Genomic DNA, 25,756 nt, shown 5'->3' on the forward strand with positions numbered 1-25,756 from the left:
TAACAGATGTCCATCGATAACTATCTGGGGTTGATTACAGATGTCCATGGGCGGCAGTAGCCACTTACCATCAGATGGACTGTATGCTCGTTTGCTACTCCTGTATTATAAAAAAAAAGAAAATAATTTGCTATTCGATGCGACTCGTTTCCATATTCGGGGCGGACTAGCAGTTTGGCGCGGATTATACCAATGTTAAGTCGGTATTTTAGTGAAAATTTATTACGGCAATTATCTATATATAATATATTATATAGTATATTATTAAAAACGGTTTTACTCGTAATTACGATTTGATATATCGAGATCATAATAACTCTAAACGTCTTAATTCATTCAACCAGCGCAATACTAAAAGTCATGTACGATATGATACGGTGTCTCAAATAAAGATAGCAACGTTCCTTTAGACAGTTCTGACATAATTCCAAGTCAGTCACATGTACATAATCATAGTCTAAAAAGTTAGTTGAAAATTTAACGCTTGTATTTTATCTATTCCTTAGACAAGAATTCATATATAGGGGTAGTATAAAATATAGAAATGTATCGGACCATAGTGTTGTGCTATCTTAATATGTAAAAGTACTGTACAATAAAGTATTTTAGTTATAACACTGAGTTTTTCAAAGGATTTAAATAGTAAGACTTTAGCAGATCTACGATCATGTTTATTTCTATCCTTATATCACCGATAGGACCTGCTGTGTTTGGTTCGATGTGGTAAAACTGTCACAATTACTCCCCTTTATGAAGCATTCTAACTTATTTAAAAGCATTTGTATTCGCTTCCAATGCAAGTACCACACAGCAGCTACACAACTGCTTCATGGCAGAAATAGTGCCACAGAATTACCGCCATAATCAAAATGTTCTAATATTTTCATATAGCGAATAATTTGTCGTAATTCAAATGTATATTTCCTACATAGTATTCCTCATAACTCTTCCTTAATAACTGAATCACGCTCAATATATTTCAATATGCTGAAATGCTAATACGACGAAATATACGACCCTAATTCACCTTTACGACTTGCGGAATCCACTTATTTCGCGCAAACAAACATACTTTATCTCATTGTGCGAATGAAACATAGTTACTGCTTGGTTGAAAAATTCGAATATGAGTTATGGTTTATCGGTCGCCATATTATTTACCGCAATGTACCGATTGCATCTGAATCGCTTGAAAATATTTTGACAGTAACAATAAATTACTTTTAAATATTTATATATGTGAATAAGTTATGAATCATCGCATTTCCTCGTATTATTAAAATTAGATTTTTATTACTTTGACTAGTAAGATGCAAAACAGCATTATTAGGGCATCATTCGATAAGAAGGTCCGAATGTAAACGCAAAAAGACGTACATTTCAAACAGGATAGCGAAGTTACAATGAAGAGAAGTGGTAGAAACATTATCGCTCGACTAGAATGAGACCAACGCTATTCCTACTTCTGCCTTATAACAGCAATACCTATAGCCCTGCTTTGTGAGTTCAGGTAGGAGTCTAATCATTGTTTCGTATGCTAACAGATGGTGGTGGTAACCACCTACTATCAGGGTAACCAGATGTTCGTTTACTACTTGTGTTTTAAAAACTAGAGAAGGCAATGACAACCCATATGTTAACTCCGTCAAGCCGTTTGGACTGCAAGACTTGCCAAAGGATTGACACTTTTTATAAAATAATGTAGGAGTGCTCGTCTGCTACTCCTACATTATTGCAGTCCACCTGATCGTAAGTGGTTAGTGCCGCCCATGGACATCTGTAATCATGTGAGTCCCCTGAGGACTAAGCTGGAACGCCTCGGAAAAGTATGTCTTACTTACCACACACTTCAAAACGGAACACAGCAGCGCCTAACACTGCTGTTATTAGGTAGAAATAGGTGTGGCGGTGGTTCCGCCGGATTCGAACCATAAAGGGTTCTACCACCTTAGATACACTCGAAAAGAGCAGAGAGTATTATCTCTGCTTTCGAATAAAAAAACAGCAGATCGAGTAAATACACATTTTTTGCTTTAATTTAATATTCGATATTAGGTATTTCACATATCACATTTAAAATATGAAAGATATAAACGACAGAATAGTATAGTGAGTACTATAATATTCTTGTGCGATTATTGAGGAAAAATAGGTTTCGTGTGTCGAAAATTGCTTTGGAAAATACTTATTATCCTACCTATGATATTTGGTTTCAAGGGGTTACTAAGCAAATATAGCGATATGATTATTGGAAGTAGTCCGTTTGGTACGTAAGTATAATACTTGTTTCTACCCACGTGGTTTCTTTTGAGAAATATAAGCCAATGATTTGATATTTATCTCCCAATTAAGCTACTGGTTTCTAAATAAGTTTCCAGGAATTACACGGGTTTAAGATATCATTAGGTGGTTACTAACTGTATCATGATTGATATTAAAATATCTATAACATGTATAATTACACAGATATTTCAATATGAAATAGAATATGAATAATATTTTTACCAGATTTCAAAAACATATGAATGTTGATAGAACCAGTATAGTTCAATCGAAAAGGTACTTCCGCACCATCTATTTCAAGTGCGGATCAGTTCTGGATATTGTAGAAGTCTGTGGATGACTTATATTATGACGCTTAGGATCTTAGTTCTCAATCTCAATAGTGGCAATAGTTTTCCATGGTCACCTGACATAAAAAAATCATGTCAGTTTTGCCGACCAAACTTGTCACTACTTCCGGTGACCAAAAAGCTGGCGGGTACTTTGCACAAAGATTAACTCTATGCGCAAGGAAACGCCGCCTCCAGCGTTTTGGGAACCATGCCTGACACGGCAATTTTAGATGGCTTATTTTACTTATAGTTTTCTTGTATATTTTGTAAATAAGTTCTTTATTAGTTTATAGTTTATTTTATTACTTAAAATATTATGTATCCAGTAAATATAATTGTAAATAAAGAAATATACCTGAGGCAACCAGTTTCATATAGAGTTGGTCTCAGATGTTCAAGGCGTCAGTGACATCCTTACAATACGGAGAATTGCAAACAAGAAAGGAATTTACTCAAAATGTGATTTGTGATATAATTTGTATCCTACGAATCGTACAAGTATATTTTTATATTTAAATAAGCTTAATTCTCATATACTAAAGATTCATAAGCAACACTGGTTTATTTTTAATGGCGTTAAAATAAAATAAAATAATCGTAGGCAATGTTGACAATCGCGTTAACAGGCGGCCTCGACCTGCCGACTTAATTTGTCCCTTGTCTTGAGGGTTTCATTAACACATTTGGGAAATAAAACGTAGTGAGGGGACCATGGCCCGTGTAATCACATTACCGCCGGACAAGATCCGCGTTTACCGGCTTACAAATAGTACGTAATACGTTAAGTATTTGAAAATATTGTATAATTCTTACCCGACTGCTTTTCGAGCGTATCCATATGTATGTTTCGTTTGATTTTATGAGGGATTATGGGATTATATGTCGTCTAAATTATAAAAGTCACATAAGATACATTTTAAGCAGTCAAGTTATTCTGTTTTCATAATATAATAATTCCTTACTTTGTTTCAATTTTTGAATTTCGTATTTTGGTAGATTTAGGTGAAAAACTTTGTTTAATAAACATGTTTTATTACACTTTTAAAACGAAAAAAACTACAAGTTTAAGTTGCGTATGTGATTTTTGCTAAGAGGTCGAAATTGTTTGTTGATATAAGGAACTTATTAAACTTACAAATTTTATGTGAACTAGTCACTTTTGGAATCTTAAAATGTATCTAAACAGCCATTAGCTGAAGTAAATATTTTCTCTTAAACCTTGTCTTAAGGGTTTCATTAACACATTTGGGAAATAAAACGTAGTGAGCGGACCATGGCCCGTGTAATCACATTACCGCCGGACAAGATCCGCGTTAACCGGCTTACAAATAGTACGTAATAGTTAAGTATTTGAAGATATTGTATAATTTTTACCCGACTGGGAAATGTTTTTCGAGCTTATGTTTATGTATGTTTGGCTTTATAGCCAAAATGGCTTGACGGGTTTTAAAATATAAAGCGCTGTTGGATGCATCAAACTAAAGAAGTCACATAAGCACATATTTATGCAGTTGAGAACTTCTATTTTTATTATAATTCTCTAGTTTGGTTCAAATTTTTTTGAAGTTCGCATTTTAACAAATTTTGTTGAGCCCGTTTTCGCATTTAGAGAATAAAACGCAGTGATAAGAATATGATACGTGATCTCAGAGATACGCGTCAATCGTAAATAGTACGTAACACATACTTAAATTATTTAAGGATTATTTAATTATATTAAGGTATGCCCTCAGTTTTAGTTACCAGGTTTTTGTTAGAATTTTGATTTTAGAAAAATAACGAATTAAGAGTGTCATGGTGTAGCTTGTCACTTACTACAAATTATCTTGCTTATTAGTGGTACACAAAACGTAAAGTATTTAAACATTACGTAATGTACCTATAAAATCTTTTCAATGTATAATATTTCACATTTGGGTAAGTTACTTTAGGCATTTCGAAGGAAACGTAGTAAGGGTACCGAGATTCGTATCGGCGCGTTACTCCCGGATACACATACAGATTAACTGGCATACGAATACATAAAGCCCATTGAAAACCAGATAATACGCACGTATAGAAGTAAATTTGGTATTAAATGCAGAAAAAATTCGGGTCTGTGGTATTATTATTATTTTTTTATAATATTAGAGTAGCAGACGAGCATGCAGTTCACCTGATGGTAAGTGGCTACTGCCACCCATGGACATCTGTAATTAACCCCAGATAGGATTAGATATTCCTACCTGAGGTCGGCCACAGATGCGCCGCTACCCCTGAGGACTAAGTTGGAACGCCTCGGAAAAGTCTGTCTCCCTTACCACACCCTTCAAACCGGAACACAGCAGCGCCAAACACTGCTGTTATTAGGTAGAAATAAGTGTGGCGGTGGTGCCGCCGAAGTCGAACCACAAAGGGTCCTACCACCTTCGAAAACAAAGTCAATTATTTATTATACGAGTAGTTGTAACAAGTGTTAAAACGCTCGAAGGGATTCCAAAAATACAATATATTCTTCCATAATCATCAATATTTACATTAATATATTTTTCCATCAATGTATCACATTTCAATTACAAAAGACTTTGCAAAATCCAATGACATTTCATAACTCAAAGCAAGAATCCAAAAAAAAAAAATAGGAGAAGTATTTAAAAGTGACGTAAATTATTAATAACCAGTAAAAATTGGGTCTATTTATGAATAAGTGTGATGTAACTGACACAAAAATTTATTATTCTATATGAAATTGAATTAGAAATAATGTTAGTACTAGGGATGGTAATCATGGCCACGGTATGTTAAGGTATGAAAAATACTTCAATGAATAACATGTTTTTATATCATTGCATAGTTAGATTGCAATGTGGGTGATGAAGAAACTTAAAGAATATTATATGGATCGGATGGATTATTACAAAAAAGGCGGTCGAAATTAATTTGTTTTCTCATTAAACTTGAAAATGGGACTAGATAGATGAAAATAACTATTCTGTGGGAACCTTAACACAAAAAGTCTGTTTAGTAAAAATTTCTTTCTACACTTTTCAAACGAAAACACAATAATAAAAGTTTAAGTTATACGTATATTGTTGATATAAGGAAGTCATTCAACTTCCAAATTTTATTGTGAACTAAGCACTTTTGGAATCTTTAAGATTATCTAAACAACCATTAACTGAAATAAACATTTTCTCTTAAAACACAGCAGTGCGGTATTGTAGATCTTGTTAATTACTTTGTTACAAAATGTAAGTCTTATATTAAATTTTACAAGGTTTTTGATTTTAAAAATACGTTATCTTGCAACTTATGACTGTTTATGATAGTTTCGAAGGTTGTATACATTTAATTAGTAGTAACATTTGTACATATTTTAAATAGTGCAATCATTATGCTTTTTTATTTTAACGGCGAAGGTATTCCGAGAACCCAAATACCTCTGAACCCACCGATAATGATCTGAAAGGTGTCGTAATTCGACCAGTAATTACCCAACCATGTTTTTTTAACAGTTTAACCTAACGATTAGGCAGACGTGCTACCTGATGGAAAGTAGTCAACGCCGCCTATGGACAATTGCAACACCAGAGGAGTCGCCAATGCATCGCCGGCTTTGTATGAGAGCTCTTTTTGCACCTTTTTTGAAGAGCCCCATGTCATAGCGCTCCGGGAATACCTCGGGAGGAAGCTCATTCCACATCTTACACGTCCGCGGCAAGAACGTCCGTGCAAACCGAACCGTGGAGGACCGCCACGAGTCCAGTTGATGTGGATGGAACTTCATCCTTCGGCGAGTGGTGCGATGGAGGAATGGTGACGTAGGCACCAAGTCAAATAGTTTCTCGGAACACCCACCATTGTAAAAGCGGTGGAACACACAGAGGGAACCTATGTCCCTCCGCAAACTCAAAGGTTCTAAACGATCGGAGATCACTGGGTCGTTGACGATTCGGAGCGCGCGTTTCTGCACGGAGTCAAGTGGGTTAAGTTGGTATTGGGGCGCCCCTGCCCAGAGATGCGAGCAGTACTCCATGTGGGGTCTCACTTGCGCCTTATAAAGCAGAAGGAGTTGCCCCGCGCTGAAGTACCGCTTCGCTCTGTTCAAGACGCCCAGTTTTCTTGATGCCAACTTGGCCTTAACGTCCAAATGACCCCGGTATTGCACGTCACACGATATGTCAACTCCCAGGATCCCCACACTTACATGTTAGCTGGAAATATTTCGTTTTTATTTTGCATTTTTAAGTATTGGTACATTCCGTCACAATTGTAATGGTTAACTAGCATTAGTGGCTTACCTCATATGAATTCCAGGCTTAAAATTTAACATCTAAGATGTATATGAAGCTTGTGATACCAGTACCCTTACCAGGAGTTTTTAAGTTTCGACAAATATGACTGTTTTGGTATTTGTTTACGTACTGGTCAAACGATTTCCTAGTTCTGACACAATCCGCTAGGGGCGCTGATTGGAATTTGTATGGGCAAATACGTAAACAAATACTAAAATAGTCATATTTGTCGAAACGTAAAAACTCCTGGTAAGGGTACAGATTATAAGTTAAATTCTAAGTGGTTTTATTCTGTGCAATCACTAAGAATTTGGTCGATTACATAACACTATGCGCCATTTAATACAAAAAATATTGAAAGATTTATTAACAATACGGTCCTTAGAAATACGAGTACCTTCGGCGTAATTAACGTTCCCTCTGCCGCGCTACACAACGTCTACGAATATCTACGATATTACGTAGGTCGTAGCGACGTAGCATTGTGCTACGAGCAGCTCGCGAAGTTTTCTAACAATAATTCTCGGCATTGCTCCGTACTATTATGATATTGAATAATAGATCAAATATAATGGAATTATAGCATTCTATTGAAAGATATAGGTTATAATTTTATTGCATAATTAATTAATATTTCTCAATACTAATGATGGTCTTTATGAATTATTTAATTTCATTTCTTATTACATTTGCTGCACTGTTCATCTATGGTACCTAAATTATTTTCAGTTAATTATTTTATTATTAATATAAAACAGTAAACGTGTTAAGCTATCACAATTATGTAATGCTTCGCTTCTAGGTTTGATTCCCCGCCAGTCATTCATCTAAACATTGAACGATTTTTTCTTTTAGTTTCTTATTACATACTTTTGCATGTCACATACATATTTATTTTATTTTCAAATAGTACTATTCAGTATGTAATTATATGTGTAAATAAGTAAAAATTACATTCAAAATATGTATCAACTTTTCATTGGAATTGAGGTGATATTTTTACGAACGAGAAATATAAAAACATTTATAATAATTTTGACGGATTTTTTAGTAATGTAGTAAACATAATAAGTTAATAAAATGTTTGCGTAATGTGTAATTAAAATATTTACGCATACTTGAAAAATTGCTGTATTTGTAAACGATGTTAAACCTTGTTAAGTATTTTAAGCCTGGGATTTTCTAAAACATTTTCTTATGTAGTATCTTTCTCGTGTAAGTGATATAGGGGACTTTTATTTGGAACATTTGTTCTCGAAATCAACGGTTTAAGCCACGTGATTTGTGTATTATGTATCGGTGTTAGCATTTTCTTTAGTCCTAGTCATTTTAAGGTCTTAAAAGTAGTGTATCTACTCATGTATTAAAAGCGTTTAAGTATAACATAGGTAATAAACATTCTAGCTTAACATTATGTTCGTTTTTTGATCAAAACAAGTTTTAATTCTAGGTGATCCTGGTATACTAATAATGGAGAAAAAAAATGTAGCCTACTTAGACTCTTTTACAAATATAATACAAACGAAGTACTCTCATCTCTCATGACAAAAGGCATAGCGCAAAGTATATTATCATATCTATATATATAAAAGCGAAAAGATACTCACGTTCAAAACGTATTAATCAAGGTTTTGACTAAACTACTGAAGCTACAATCATGAAATTTGAAATATAGCTCCATTTTATAATGTAGATGCGCACTAAGAACGGATTTTTTGATATTCCACCGTTAAGGGGGTTAAATGGGGGTTGAAAGTTAGTATGAAAGTCCGTCAGTTTTAAAGCAAACTGGATGAAAATTGGTATTTAGGTTTCTAATTTAAAGTAATAAAAATCTAATCTGAGGGTTTTTCCAAAATCAACCCTAAAGGTGGTTAAATAGGGGTTGACAGCTTATTTTAAATTTTGCCATTTTGGAAGCCAGCACTATGAAAGTTAGCCATTGCTTTACTGGTTAGATGTTATAGAACTTTAGTTCTACCGTTTTTGGAAAATCAACCCCTATGAGGGTTAAATAAGGGTTGTAAGTTTGTATGGAATTCCCCCAGTTTTGATGTAAAGTCTATGAAAATCGGTATTTGGGTTTTTGGTAGAAAATAATTAAACACCTATTTCACCATTTTTGGAAAATCAACCCTTAAGTTGGTAATAAAGAGGTTGACAGCGTATTTTAAAATTTGCCAATTTGAAAGCCAGCACTATGAAAGTTAGCCATTGCCTTACTGGTTAGATATAGTAGAACTTTAATTCTACCGTTTTTGGAAAATCAACCCTTATTTGGGTTAAATAAGGGTTGTAAGTTTGTATTAAACTTTACGAAAATCGGTATTTGGGTTTTTGATAGAAAATAATTAAACACCTATTTCATTGTTTTTTGAAAATCTACCCTTAAGGTAGTTTAATAGGGGATGGAATTTTATTTTAAAATCCGTTTATTTGGAAACAATGACTGTAAATATAGGATTTAGCTTTCTGGTACGAAATAATAGACTTTTTTTTTTATAATATACGAGTAGCAGACGAGCATGCAGTCCACCTGATGGTAAGTGGTTACTGCCGCCCATGGACATCTGTAATCAACCCCAGATAGGATTAGATATTCCTACCTGAGGTCGGCCACAGATGCGCCGCTACCCCGGAGGACTAAGCTGGAACGCCTCGGAAAAGTCTGTCTCCCTTACCACACCCTTCAAACCGGAACACAGCAGCGCTTAACACTGCTGTTATTAGGTTGAAATAGGTGTGGCGGTGGTGCCGCCGGAGTCGAACCACAAAGGGTTCTACCACCTTCATACCACGTCCTTTAACAACGGAAAATGTACCCTTAGGAGGACAGAATAGGGGTAGAAACTTTGTTTAGAAGTTCGCAGATTTTAGAGCAAAGTCTATAAGTAGATGTAAGCCGATTATGAAGCAAAGTCTATGAAAATTGGTATCTTGCTTTCTGGTTGTAAATAATATATCAATTATTTTTCCATTTTTTTTAAATCTACCCTTAAGGTCGTTAAATAGGGGTTGGAACTTTATTTTATAACCCGTTAATTTAAAAGCAAACACTATGAAAAATTATCATTAGACTCAATGAAGCATCTGAGTCACTGTTTTTTTTAGATCAACCCTTAAGACGGCTATAAAAGGGTGTATGCATTATGCCTTTCTGTTTACACATCTGTTTCATCATTTTTAGCATCTCAACAATCAACCCCATTAGGTTACTATAAGTAAAGAAAGTTTCTTTAAAAACCGTTATTGAAGTTACTTCCTTTGGCATGTCTGGAAATAGAACAGAGTGCAGAGAGGTTTAGTGTAGGGCGAACACGGGCCACGGGCCACGGGTCCACGGGCCGTCGTAACACATATTTTTAACACGGGAATGTATTGCGCGTGCTGAAGTGCAGAACAGCTGTAATTTAGGGTTCGGTACCAAAAGGATAAAAACGGAACCCTATTACTAAGACTTCGCTGTCTGTCCGTCTGTCCGTGTGTCACAGAGCTCTATCACTGGAACCGTAATAGGTAGACATTTGAAATTCTTACAGAGGATGCTTAACGGTAGCCGCTGTAACAACAAATACTTAAAATAAAAAAAGTTGAAAACAAAAAGGAGTCCCCATACAACAAACTGCTATTCGATATTTATCCAACTAACTTTTGAACCGTTAGAGGTAGACAGATTAAAGTTTCACAATGTGTTTACTTTAATGGCTGCTGCAATATTAAACACTAGAAATAAAAAAATGAATATTTTGGTTGTACGGAACCCTCCAGGTGCGGGTTTGACTTGCATTTGGCCAATTATTAGTAACGCGCAGACCCGCGGGCCACAAGGGAAAGTCGCGGGCCACACACCACCCGTGAGTGTCGGGTTGCCGACCGCTGGTGTTGAATATTAGCTTTCAGAAATTTGCTGATAAAGTATTTATTGATGCATATGTACATAGGAATGTTTTTGAAATTCTACTAAGGAGGTAAAAGAAGTGTTATATGTATGTATACGGGAATCTTTTTTCAGAAATTTCAGATAACGTATATTCAGACAAATACACGACAACGTGGACGGGTGCAATTTTCATGTATGATAATGCATAAGTTTATTCAAATGGGCCTACATTTTGGTATACCAATTAGGTACATCGCAACTACTTTGGACACACTGCGTGCCAACATTTTGTCCTACCGTGGGGTATGGTTGTGGTTATACGTGGATTAGTAATGGTGATGTGGTAGACACATAGACCTTGGATTAAAATTTTGGGCTAGAACAGGGCTACAGTACTACAGGCAGGGGACCTGTCGTACGAGACTAAAGGGGGACTTCTGGAGTTGCGGGCGGCAAGAAAGGGAGCTCTAACCGCCCAGCCAGAGGCCCTGGATAGAACCACTGTATGAAAGGTCCCATAAAACATGGACGGTTCCTATGGAATAGTGCAAATAGTAATTATTGTATCCTACATGAAATATTATGTTTTAAAGAAAGTTTCATTACAGTCCACTAATTAGAGTTTTAGTGTATGTTTCTGAAGAAAGCTTGACCAATTTAGGTACACAGTGACGAAAAAGAAGCTTTCATTAATGAAATATTAATGAACCCTTTAACAATTTTAACGATAAAGTATAGCGTTAAAATTGTTAAAGTACAAATTTACGATTACAGTTATTTGTATGTCATATCATATATTTTAACGCGGGCGAAGCCGCGGGTTCTGCTAGTACTAGATAATTTCATCAAAATTAATTAATACTCATAATTTTCTGTGTCTGTATAATTATTTTTATTTATAAATACGGGTTATGGCTCGTGACATCATTTCCTAAAATTACACGTTTAAATTACTACTCGTTACTCGGTGGAGTCAAGTCCCATCACTCGGTCGAACTACGGAGCGGCGATGCGGGGAAAATCAGGTTCGGAAAATGTAATCCTCATTAGTTAAACAAATAGGTCAAGCCTAAATAAGCCTCGATAAAATCGACCTACACTTTTCGGCGGAGGCCCTGCCGTTCTTAAAAGATTACTAACAAAATAAATAATTGGTGAAGTGAGAGTCGAACTCACGGTGAGGATTCCGTACGACCAAATTTTCGTTATTTTCTATATTTAGGATTTGTAATCGTACCAGCTATAGAAGTAAATGCGTTGTAAAAATTTGATAATAAATCAATTGACACTATAAAACGAAAAACTTCGAAAAATAGCGACCATCCATTTATTTTGAAGATTATTTTTAGTATTGTTGTTTTAGCGGCCTCATTTATAAATATTATTTTAGGCTTAATAACAGGGTTCCGTTTTTACCCTATGGGTACGGAACCCTAAAAACAAATTTCAGTTCATTCTGCAGAGCCTTGAACTTGTAAGCTCTCTCGAGAGGCAGATGAATGCCGTCATCTCATTCAACGTACTCCCAGTTTTCATACGCCTCGGAACAAAAAGAACATTTAGAACATTCAGGGTTGTATACAGTTTTCGGCAACTGTTATGACTTTTTTATTATCTTTCAGCTCATAAGATTTTTTAGGAAAATATAAGCGATGCAATAAATTAATTTCATCCGTTAGCTTTTCTTGTAAATGGTTGAATGAAGCGTAGTTTTAATTGGTCACCACAGACTATTAAGGCGACAATGAGCACTTATATCACATTGCATCAGAAATAGTGACATTCTTCGTAACGGTGCTGCACATTCATAAAAGGACTTTTTGAAGCATTATGGTCATGTGATGGTGTTTTTATTATAATCAGCCAAATAGTTTACATGAAGACGCAGTCCACTGTCCATCATGAGAAAACTTTAGATTTATATACTAATTTCAAGTAGAATGGAAGTCGTAGTTAAGGTCAGATACAAATGATTACCCACTATGTTGAAATGTTTCTTGTGTTCTTCTCTTGGTATTTTCTTCAAACTACCGCGCAACAACGCTATAATATAGGAAATGGAATGGAATTGATGCCGTTGCAAGCACTACGAACAATTCTACCAATAAAGACAGTTCTGAAGGCCACAAATGTGTTGATTCCCCTGGGGACTAGTTGAAACGCCTGATGTACCAACAAGCTCTGACAATAATACGCTATAATATAAAATAGCAGTGAAAAGCTGTATTTCACAGAAAGTATGTCCAAAAATGATTATGTTTCGAAACCGTAATGGATTTTTCCAAAAAATCCCTGGAATTTCGTAAAACTTTGTCAAACTGATACGCTTTGGTGAAGAATCAAAATCACGCGATAGTATGTGATTTTCACAAAGTAAACGTCTGAAATTGGGTGCAATACAATCTGACATGGAATATTGCGTAATATGTTTTCACCTAAGTGTACTAATTTGCCGTGAAGGCATCTAAATACGTTTTTTTCAACGTTCTGTCCTTACAGCGCATACTTTATTTCTATTTGCCTGTGCCGCGAGGTAAGCGGGACGAAAGGCCGGGGTGGGGGGTAAGGACACGCGCGGTAGCGTCGCCCCAGCCAGTTGAAGCTGCGACGCTTGTGAGTGCGCTCGTCTGTTGCTGCCGGAATAAATACTGTGACCCACCATAGTGCTGTGACGTGAAAGTGTACCGCACATGCGTTAAACCCGTTGTGAACAACTCAAGTTGTGACTCGTGAAGTGGTTGCGTTGTGAGTTCGATTCGAGTTCGTGACGAGTTGCTCCAGACCCGGTAAGTCGTTCTGTAAATTAACGTAAAGATTGGTTTGTCACGATGTTATTAAGTTGCGTCGTGTTGTACGGATTAGCGGCTTAAGTGCTGGAATTATTATCGTATTGCTAAATAGCGGCTTAGTTCTGACAGGGCACTTATAAGGCTTTGCCCAGCCATGTGTTTTGAAATGTATAAGTTTACCTCCCGTTTAATTTTACAAATTTAAACGTAAAATAACATGAAACTAATTAAAACGGTACACTGAACATTTACGGTTCGTAACTTTCAACGCTGAATAGTAACTACGATATAAACTTTTTATTTTCAATAAGCAGAAAAGTTCAATAAAATGTATTCTTGGCCGAGAGGCTTTTGATCTCAGACCAACCACTTAGCAACTAAGCCGACGCCGTAATTGCCCACTTTGGTATCTTCTTTTTCTGGCAACTTTTATTCTTTAACTAGGCTACGACTGTGGAGTTTTACTGTTTAACTCGCTTCTTTCAGTTCGGAGATATTGCGTTTTCCGTCATGCTTACATAAGAGATTTTTTTTCCCTAAAACTTTTTACTCGTTATTTCATAACATTAAATGCAACAAATTCGATCTATTTTTTGTTTTTTTTTTTTCATAATTAGAATAATAGTTTAAAACAGTTTTTTTAGTTTCTAACATGCATGAAATTAGCCCTTTTCATGTAGTCTGTAACAAAATACTTCATCAAAAGCATTAAGTAGTAAAAATATTATTATAAAGGATGTTGTTTCGGTTAATTAATAGGTGTAGTCAGTGTTTAACGAGCACAAATAATTGTAAAGAGAATACTTAATTACGTATTTACTGGGTTAATAGAAAATGGGTTATTGTTTAAATATTTAATGAAATACCGACAAATAATAAACATTCAAAAAGTAGGTAGGCTTCATAGGGCGCGGTCAGAGTGAATGATCTTCGAAGATATTTGATCTGAAGGATTCGGAAGTTCAGTGCGGTAATTGGAGCACTTCCAACCTAATGTTACAGGAAAATAATCCCCTTATTATTTACAACGTTATATCTCTAGGTCTAATTTTTTGTAGATATATTTGATTGTGCTTGTTTAAGGTTTAATATCAATAATTAATCTATCCGATGTTTTTTTACGAACGACATTTGAAAATTTCTTCATACTAGAGATTGTTAAATTTCGATCCACGCAAAACTTAGATAGATTAAGCATTAATAATGGATGTGAAAGTATTTGTATTTTGTTTAGGTCTTGTTTTACCATTTGCTAATAATGATACGTGCAAATTGTACGATAGACTTTGGTAATTTCATCAATGAAGACTATAATGACGTTTTTCGGCAAGTGGAGAAATAGGCCCTAATTCTTTAAGCTTTAATAATTTAAACTTAAACTATTGACTTGAGCAATTATGACAACTGCTTTTCACTGGTTAACCAGCAAGCTGAAGCCTCATGGAAGAATGTAAGGAACGACACTGATTTGAAAATAGAAAATACTACGAACAATATACTACACGTATTAATAATAATAATATGCTTTATTGTACCCATAAAAGAAATATACACAAGGAAAATTATAATTTTAAAAATACAATAGGCGACCTTATCGCTAATCAGCGATCTCTTCCAGGCAACCTACAGGGTGCGGAGTTAAAGTACCAAGAAATAGAATAAGAGGTAGGGTGCAAATAACAGTTGTAAGGAATAAAATACAATTTTTGGAACAAATTAATGAAAGACATACGTATTTAAAAGAAAGGAGCTAGATTTAACAGAGTTGTGACAGATAAAACAAACAAAGAAATAAAATTACACATAGCAAGAGCATATGGGAGAGAAACGAAACAGAGATAGAGTTAGAGCGTATTTTACCTAATAAAATCAGTGATAAATGCAGCTGCAGGCGTTCTGGTTGGGAGGGTGTAGTAAGCAAGATATACTTTTCCGAGGCGTTCCAGCTTAGTCCTCTGGGTTAGCGGCGCATCTGTGGCTGACCTCGGGTAGGAATATTTAATCATATCTGGGGTTGATTACAGATGTCCACGGGCAGTAGTATTCCTATATTATGAAAAAGAAAACTACGTAAAGACGACGATACTACAAATAAATCTAGTTGGTCTAGTTTGAAGTTGGTCTAGCCTTTAGCTGGTCTTGTTTTGTCTGTTTTATAATAATAATAATAATAATAATATTCCAAAAACTTTACATGCTATCTTAAAAATATTACAGATACACCTACTCACTTTTCTTACCTTACAAAAAGCAGTAAGAAAATTTCTCTTTATCGACACATAATCTTCCCTTTCTTCAATTAACTTTTAGCATACAGCCCGCGTAATTGAGATCTTTCTCAAAACTTTGATAAAAATGTGTATTTCAAAATTAGATTCCATATTATAAAATTAATAATTATGAAGAATTCCTGTTATGTCCAAAAATAGAAACAGAAATGTGCGTGAGCTATTAGGGTAATTAATGTAGAATCCTTGAAGGTAAATTCTTCATGGTTCAATTGCGCTGACCCTTCCGCCGCACCTGTTTCTACATAATCACAGCAGTATTGAACACTGTGTATTGTTTTGAAAGGTGGGGGTATAAATACCGAGATTTGTATGTGTTCCTTACACATACAAATCTCGGTATTTATACTTTGTTCTCAGAATTACTTCTGAGAACAAAGTATAAAACAACGCTTATATAGTCGACCTCATGCGGGTCAATCTTATTAGATATGTCACTTAGCCGTGGCGGTATCCCATTATTGTAAATTTCTTCTCTTTCCGAAAGAAGTAAGTATGTATGCTACATCTAAGTTATCTGCTTTACAATAAGAACAATAAAGCAATCTGGAAGAATATAATATACGTGTCGGTTGTGTACTTTAATCAAATCAAGAAAACGAAAATATTCTTAAACATTTCCTATTTGTGTTCCAAGTGCAGTACATTACAGTAATTATCAATGTACTTACAACTACAGTAAAAAGGAATTATGTAAGGTATTATAACGAAGAGTGCCACATAAGGTGGTAGAACCCTTTGTGGTTCGACTCCGGCGGCACCACCGCCACACCTATTTCTACCTAATAACAGCAGTGTTATGCGCTGCTGTGTGCCGGTTTGAAGGGTATGGTAAGGGAGACAGACTTTTCCGAGGCGTTCCAGCTTAGTCCTCAGGGGTAGCGGCGCATCTGTGGCCGACCTCAGGTAGGAATATCTAATCCTATCTGGGGTTGATTACAGATGTCCATGGGCGGCAGTAGCCACTTACCATCAGGTGGACTGCATGCTCGTCTGCTACTCTTATATTATAAAAAAAAAAGTTAAAATGCTGAGAATGCTAATGCATGTTGCAAGCCGCAGCCATCTGGTGGAATCGTAAAAAGGTTTTACGTATATTTATGTACAATGCTTCATTTATAAATACCTATATTCTTAGAGAAACAATACTTATAAACTAAATGGGCGTTTAAGCTCTATTAATGCTCTGATAAGTTCGTTACTACCACACTAATATTTCAAACTGCTTGGTCCTTATCATCATCCTTAAAATAGCAATTTGGTATAATTAACACTTTACGAAGAATTTTAAGGCGTACACGAGGCTTTCCCACGACCTTTTCCGCCGTTAAAATAAGTAATCATTATATACAATATTGGAATTACAAATTAAAAACAATAACCTATTTGATAGAATATCATTGTCATGAAAACATTTACAATTTAATTGCTTAATTTGATGTTAGTAAAGCTGTGTCTACACCACCTTATTTTTTTACATTCAAAGAGTTTATAACTCACGTCCAAAATGATTTATGAGACTTTTAAAATATTTTACATGTGAACACCTCATATTTTAATGACAATAAAATAAAATTTGTATGAAAATGGAAACGTAGACGGGGGAGTCAGAATTTCAAATTCAATAGATGTGCACCGAAATAAGAATATGCAAGACAGCTGTGCGTGACATGAGATTAAAAGCATATGTTAACCTTTGATAGATTTTCAGGCGAAATAAAATTTGTATTCCGATCGGGCGGACAGATTTTGAGATGAAATAACAGTATCGAACGAATCGTAGATACGATTTCATTGTGGTTTTCGAAATTTCGTAGTACAAAGTATTATAACTTTTATATGTATTTCAAGGAAGTACTCTGTTTTATCCATTTTTACCGTAGCTGGTTGCAATCCATTGCGGATTGGCGACGCTGCTTTGATATAGATTTATGGTAAAAATAGCTGTGGCATATTTAAAAATTGTTCAACGAACTCAAAAACTTCCATGATAAATGAAATAAATTATATTGTAACACTAGCTGTCTCGGCAAACGCTGTGTTGCCATATAAATAAAAAAATGTTAAGGGTGAACAACCCTTATCACTTGGGGTATGAAAAAGAGATAGTAGCCGATTGTCAGACTCAGACTGAATATGCATATAAAATTTGGTGAAAATCCGTAAAGCCGTTTCGGAGGAGTACGGTAACTAACACTGTGACACGAGAATTTTATATATAAGATGGAACGCCTTTTGTACAAATATCTCATAACATCGTTCAAGTGTTTAAAGTATTTAGAGATAGTTATACATCAGAACTCAAAGTACGGTTCTTTACAATAGCAATACAATAGCAATAGCAGCGTTACATTGCTGTAAGCAGTAACGTGTAGCAGCGTTACATTTATAGTTCAAAAAACTAAAAAACACGCTTTTGTGATAAAATCAACTAAAAAGTGGAAAATAATTTTCAATCTAAGAATCAATTAAGGAACAGTAAATAGTATAACTGTGGAAAAGGCGTGGGGTGCTCCATTTATCAGGTTCGAAAAGCGCCCCACACTTGGATTTGTCAGTATTTTTTTTTATTCTTCGCAAATAAAAACATTTTACAGAAAATTTACGAATAAATAACTAATACCGCGTAATTTACGTAATAAATAAATCATTATTTCAAAAAAATTAGGGATATTTCAGCACGGAGACGTAGCAAAACATTTTTACTCAACTTTTTCAATTCTCAATACTGGTTACATTTTGTTGTTAGGAGTGAGTAATCTTATGACTTTATGTAAAATACTTATGTTGAGTATTTCGGGCCGGCTGATATACTTATATAAATAAAGAGTAAATTCAAAGTTTGAAATGTTGACGGTTCTGTCATTACATACATTAATATACATATAGTTATAATACGGAATTCGTCACGGGACGTTATAATTGTAATATTATTTATTATGGAGGTCCTCGAAGGACCTATTCGGAAGTCGCGAGTGTGTGTTGCATCAAGGACGACCGGTCGCCAAGGGAAGCAAAGTACTACTCTTCGGTATTTATCTAATGTTTTCACCTACATTTATTCTCACTAGCGCACAAGAATTAAAATTACATTTCTGATAAAACCAGTGACCTGAAATGCATACAACCTACCTATATATCAGTTCTAATTAGGAATATATACATGTAGGTATCGTAGGTTCTAAAGAAACTCAGTACTACGTGGTTTACATATTCGTTTCACTAAACGCGGTTAGTATACATATTAAACAGTCCGCGAGATCTCTCTTAAGTAGCGATAAAGTCGAGTTAAAGGTTATCGCAATATTCAACGTTAAGTTTAATGACTGCTTGTTTGATGTGTATTAAAAATAAACATTCAAACTAATTAAAACTTGCGGTTAATTTTGTTAGTGATTCTGGTTTTGAGTTTAAGAGCTTTCATGCCTTCTTCAGACTCCTACAAGGTGGAAATATTGACTCTTTACTTTTAACATTTATATTATTTTTAAATTTTGTTTAAATACAGTGTTTACTATGTGTTGTCATATTTATTTTTTAATATAAAGAATGGCATAATAATTGTATTAAAATAGGAAAATAGTAAAATTTTAATCTTAATCATTTCATTTCGTATAATCTTAATTTTAATAATATGCTATTGACTATATACTCAAGCGTTCTATGATCTAAAATGAAACTATTCGAGATACAAGTGAATTAATTTAAAGTAATTTCTTTTGGATTTTTTAAGAAACAACATAACTATTACGCAGTTGTTGGCACTTTTTGCTATAAAGCAAATACATAAATCTAAAGCCACAGACTTTGCTTATAGACATTTAAAAATCATTCTTCGCAGATCCTTATAGACATCATTCTGAATACAAGTTTTTAGTTTTGATTTTATAACTTTTTGGTCGATGAGCATAATTAACTTCGAGTATTCCGAAACTTCAATTAAATCTATTTCATCTATTCAGTGGATGATTTTGTAAAGAAGTCGTTCTCAGAAAATGAGTTTACGAATGTCTATTGAGCTATTGCAAATGAATAAAAGTTTCGCCGAGAATCAGCAATGCAAAGTAGTGGAACTTCGTGATAATTTGAATAAACATAATACGTTATCACTTTTGACTTCAAATTCGATTGAGCGAATTTCGTTTTACTAAAATTATCTTCGTGTATTGAATTTCAGGTTATTTTAGTTGTTCGTTTATTATAACATTGGTTTGTTTTCATTTTCAATTAGTTTTCATTTTAGTTTTGTTAAGCAACTTCTCGCTCATACTGGACACGCTGTTTACGGCATTATTGAGTGAAGTATATTGAGCGCCTACTTCAGACCTATGTATTGAAACAACCATTTATTTGAATATTTATTTTGTAGTGTCGGTTGTATTTATAGAATATTTTTTTTGTTTGAAAGGTTGACACACAACTGCTATTTCTAGTTTGAAGCAGTATTGTGTTTTGCTGGAAGGGCGTAGATACCTGCCGATTAACATATCAATCGAACATCTTAAGAGTGACAAACATGCCATACCATATATTTATTATTTATGATCCACTTCAGTACCGTTAGTATGAGTTTTTACGTTATTACAAAAATGACAATTTTTGGAGTTTACTCCTTAAGAAACGATTTGAGTTATAAGGCCCGGTACGGGAATTTTATGAGGAGTAAAATCAAGTGTAACACGAAAAGTTGAGGCGTAACGGAAACCAAAATATGAATCAAGAGTGCTTTTATTAATTTAAAATACAGTAAGTTCAAATCCCATATGAAAGTAATTATTACAATAAAAATAATTAGCAATATATAAAACATTAAAACGTCATTAACTAATTTGTTTACATTTTTGCATAAATTAAGTTATAGGTTTGATCATTTATAAACACTGTGAAAAATATGAACATTGGCGCGAACATTGACGTTTTTAAAGAAGAGTAACATATAAAATCAGTAAGCAATTGAATAAGATATAATATTAGCTTACTAAGTTTTTAACATAAAGAGGCTTTTGTAAGTTACTGATATATTAATTTAACTTATAAAAATGGATGCATTATTGATCAGCACCATCTATCAACGATAAACGGGAAAAATCAAAACAGTATTATTTAATATTTATTACAGAATTATTGATAATGAATTATGTTCAAAATAAGTTATATAAAATTAGCAATACGTTTTAAATGAATTCTAGAATTATAAAACATTCAGAAACAATCCAAATTACATATAATAACATGTTTATTGAGTCTCATATAAATTTCATCCGTAAATTGCAACAAGGATATTTTATAGATGGCAAAGAAATTATAATTATTAAGTTTTGAGTTATAAAACGTTTAACATTGTTTTAAATATAAATAATTATATTATATTAAAATTTACTTTAATATAAACAATTATATTAAGTTACCATTATAATATTTGGAACCAAAATACATAGATCGATAAACTTGCAAACTTACAATTTATAAAACTTGCCACTAGATGGCGCTATTTTATATTATTTTGTAACATACTTTATGTAATACGCATTATTGAAGTAATATAAATAATCCGAATAATTACAGATATATGTTTGTTTCTCTTATCATTTTAGCAGATGCGTTCATTTACCTACCCTTTTTTCTATTCGATATATATCATAATTATCATTCGTAAGGAGTAAACTCCAATCGTGCGTCGTAGCTGACACACACACACTTTTTTATTATTTTATTTGTTTTCATATTTCCTATACATTTCCAATCAGTTCTTTTACAGTCCGCTGGGAGCGCTGATCGGAAATATATGAGCAAATACGTAAACAAATACAAAAACAGTCAATTTTATAAAAAACGTAATAACTGTTACTACGGGTACAAGTAGGACCCCTGTTCTGTACTGAAATGATTATCGATGTCCACAAACAGTAATAACCAACTACCATCCGGTTAACTGTATGGTTGTTTATGATTTAATTGTTATAAAAATATTGTCTATATAAATAACAATTGAGAATTGCAATCAGACGTTTCCTGTCATACATTGCAAAACAGCGGTAGTGATAAGATACCAACCCGTCAATCGTTATCGTGAGTTCTGTACTAAAATAGAACATTTTATTACTCAAATTCAGTGAAAATACAGTCAAAGGTTATTTTTACTATTATGGACGTATTTGTGTCCCTTTGTCCCCTCACATCTTCTAAACTATTTAAGATAATTTTACAAATAAGATTATAAAAAATGAAACGTCATTGAAAAAACACAATATAATAATAAGTTGGAATGTTAGACGAAACTGTATCATATCGATCCAGACTGGAATAATGTCGAGCGGTCCTTCATAATTATGAATGACACGTTGAATAATACTTCCATCCCTAATTTAAGCGATTTCGGTCCACAGATAAATAATATATTTTTGTTTGGATGATCCGTCTAAATTCATTTAGTAGTTTTGTAGGTTAAAATCAAAGATAAGTATAGATATCTCACCGCCGTGTTATTGAAGGAAGCCATTAAATGGCTTAAACGGCTGACAAATGTGTCAGCCATTTAATGGCTGTCATGGTGTAATTTACGCGGAACAATGCGGACATGCGCAGTTAAGACACGAAATCGACGAAAAAGTGCGGAGAAATATCGTTTCATTCGTAAATTATCTGAAAACTACATTTTTTAATATTTTTCAAACACGAAAATAATTGACAGTGACAATTGTCAAAAGGTTACATTTTCTTATTACGAGCGAGTAATCTTTAGTAATCTTTGTTTAAAATAAATATTTTTGATATAACGAAATTTATTAACTAAAAATAGATTTTCTATAAAAATATTTTTAAGCGTTAATAACCTGTGTTTCGCTATGAATAAGAAGCGGAAAAAGAAACTCATTATCACATAGTTTTCATTTACCATATTTTTTATTGTTTAATTCAATTCAGTTTATTTACAAGAATATAGGGGTATACATGTGTATTATATTTTCTTATGTTCAACCCATGCGGATGTATAAAATTAGATATTTATTGAAATTAATAATATTTACATTTATATAACTGCAATGGAAACCAAATAATTATAATCAAAGTCAAACAATTATGTAGTCAAACATAATAACGGAAGACCACTGCCCTAAACTGGCTGACTAATGACTTGAATATTATTATAATTTGTAATTAAACCTATGAGTTTAATCCTATGTCTACAACAAATGCACCCAGTAACCATACAAATAGACAAGTCAGTTACAAAGTGAAGAGGCTCTTTGATCAAAGCCGAGCCAATTTAGGCGCATCAGAGGGAACAGTAAATTTGAGAGCGTAAGGGCCTTGTTTCATTGTGATTCTGCTACGAACAAGCTAAAATTACGCTATACTCATGGAAGTAATAAACGATAATGGAATTCAATTCATATTATATAGTCATTGTTGTCTAACGCCACTTATGATTATTATTCTATCCCTTGTTTTGCCGAAAATTTACAATTTCAACGTGCTAGCAATTTTCAAATTTCTGCAAAACATTAGTTATTTAGATTGTTTATTAATAATGGGCGTTGTATGAACTGAATTTACATCGCGTATTTATTTTGTCGTACTATTATTTCAATCTCTTTTTTTACGATGAGCATGGCGGAGTGATCATGATACCGACCGGACACATCGACGGCATCAGGTTAAATGTGACATTTTAAAATGTAAACAAAGAAGTGACGTAGTCTCTTTTCCTTAAATTAAAATGAGACAAAATTTATTTACTAGTAATTTTTACACTTTGTAATCAAACAAGGTACTAATTGTACAGCTTCATACCAAGTACAGTAAATATGTCCTGATAGAGATAAAAGGGTTGTTTGTCGCTTTCCATTTCACATTAAAGATAGTAGAACTCATAATGAACCTCTAAGTTTCTTAAAGGCATTTTCCTTAAGCGATAACGTACTTTGTAGATAAACCTTTAATCCAATATGGCGGTTAAGCCACGAAGTAGTGCCAATCTGACTATTCACAGTAAGAAGTAGGTTGAAGATATTAGAGAATAGAGAGAATCTACTTTATATGCTGCGAGCTTCCTTTCTTGCACGATTTTTCAACTTTTGCGCAAGTTTCCTAAATGTTTTTGAGGTAAAATGTTGCCTTACTCTTTTAAAGTTCTTTATCTTACATCTGAATTGACGTAGCAGATATTGAGACTTCTGAATAGATGGTTTTGAATGTTATTTTAACGTCAAACTTTTACGAAATATTACTTAGTTGTAGTCATGAAGTTGAACTCTGGATCTCTTGAGTAGTTCGCAGTGGTAGTATAATAGTTGATAGATAGATATAACAACACTTAAGTATCAAAATATAAGCCAAGTTATTGAGCTATGATTTTATATACATGCCGCATGCCGCAAAATATATTACTATGGGCGAGACGAAGACCACTTGAAGTCCAGGTGGCCCCTGCGTGTGCATTTAGTGACTTGAAAAGGCACAGGGCATAATAAGTAGATAAGACTCCGGCACAATTTTAATATTTTTTAAAGAAAGAAACAAAAACCCTTTCCAAAGTATATAAAATATATTATCTTTTACGAGTTATACTTTGCGCACTCGCTTTTTCCTTAAAACTTTCAGCTTCCATACAACTCTAGTGCATCGACAAATGACAACAATCTATTCATCTAATTGTGTTGTGATCACGTTACTGATACGCGTGCTCGTTAGGTTTGAGGCAATTACTTCACGTGCACCCTTTGTGTAGCGGACCGTAGCAAGACAGTGTAATTAGCGAGCGGGTCAGCTAAGGTGAGATTATTGATAGTGAGGTTACGTGACCCGTTCGTACAGCAGTAGAGAAAGAAATGTTAGCAGGTTATATTGAAATTTTGCTATGCACCTAATTACGACAGGCCCACGTATATTTCAGTTTTCACATAGGATCTTTAAACCTATTTAGTTACATAGGTGTAATATCAACTATAAGATGCTGTTGTCCCAACCGACTTTAAATGCCACACAGTTTATACAATTACGATCCTATTAATTGCTAATTTAAACTAGAGAAAAAAATATTAACAATTATTGTATTACTCGATACTCTTTGAAACGCCGTGTTATAAAGTTTGCTATAATATTTAAAATATCTTTTGCCAAGACTATCTCTTTTAACAATGAAAATAAATAACAATAACAAAAAAATCCGACATTAACAAAATACTGTAGTATTTATTTAAATAAACTTTGCGCTTTATATATTTCTTTATCAAATTTTTAATGAAAACATTTTTCCTATTAAACGATTCGAATTATCGACTAGTAATTCGCGTAGTTAAAATTATTTATCCTTCTCTCTTATACTGTTCTGGCGCATCGACAAATGACAATATTCTGTTCTTCTAATTGTGTTGTGATCAGGTTACCGATACGCGTGCTCGTTAGGTTTGAGGCAATTACTCCACGTGCACCCTTTGTGTAGCGGACCGTAGCAGGCCAGTGTAATTAGCGAGCGGGTCAGCTAAGGTGAGATTATTGATAGTGAGGTTACGTGACCCGTTTGTATAGTACTAATCACAGGAATGCTAGCGGCTCATAATGCTGTTGTATTCTACGATTCCCCTGTATTTATTTCTACGTAGCCTTTGCACATATTTTGAGGTATTTTACCCTTCATAAAATTGGTTTAGACTGTTTTAATTTTCGTTGAAAATTTCAATTATAAGATTATGAATGAATGAATAAATGAAAAGTATATTATTAATTACACTATTATTAGCATTGTGTGAAAAAGAACATAGTATTCCACAAATTTCTCTATTTCGTCATATAAATAGGTAGCTCAGTCTGGCTCTGTGCACATACCGCATCATATATTACTTCCTCGAAGCAGAGTGCCACTTCGGCTTAGTTGCCGTGTGTGCATCTTTTAGGATAGGCTTACGGT

General features: G+C 33.9%; 1 protein-coding gene across 3 annotated transcripts in view; it reads left to right on the plus strand.

Annotated features, from left to right (window-relative positions):
* Positions 1–13,377: 13,377 nt before the first annotated feature.
* The window catches only part of LOC140751634 (neurotrimin), a 131,482-nt gene continuing 119,103 nt past the window's right edge, over positions 13,378–25,756 (plus strand). For all 3 annotated transcript variants that reach the window (XM_073085605.1, XM_073085606.1, XM_073085607.1), the window contains exon 1: positions 13,378–13,555. The gene's annotated coding sequence lies outside the window, so the exon portion shown is untranslated. The remainder of the gene's footprint in view (positions 13,556–25,756) is intronic.

The sequence above is a fragment of the Epargyreus clarus genome, unplaced genomic scaffold (genome assembly GCF_041222505.1).
Source record: "Epargyreus clarus isolate Ecla_fem2 unplaced genomic scaffold, WU_Ecla_fem_2.2 ptg000023l, whole genome shotgun sequence".
Classification (NCBI taxonomy): Eukaryota; Metazoa; Arthropoda; class Insecta; order Lepidoptera; family Hesperiidae; genus Epargyreus; species Epargyreus clarus.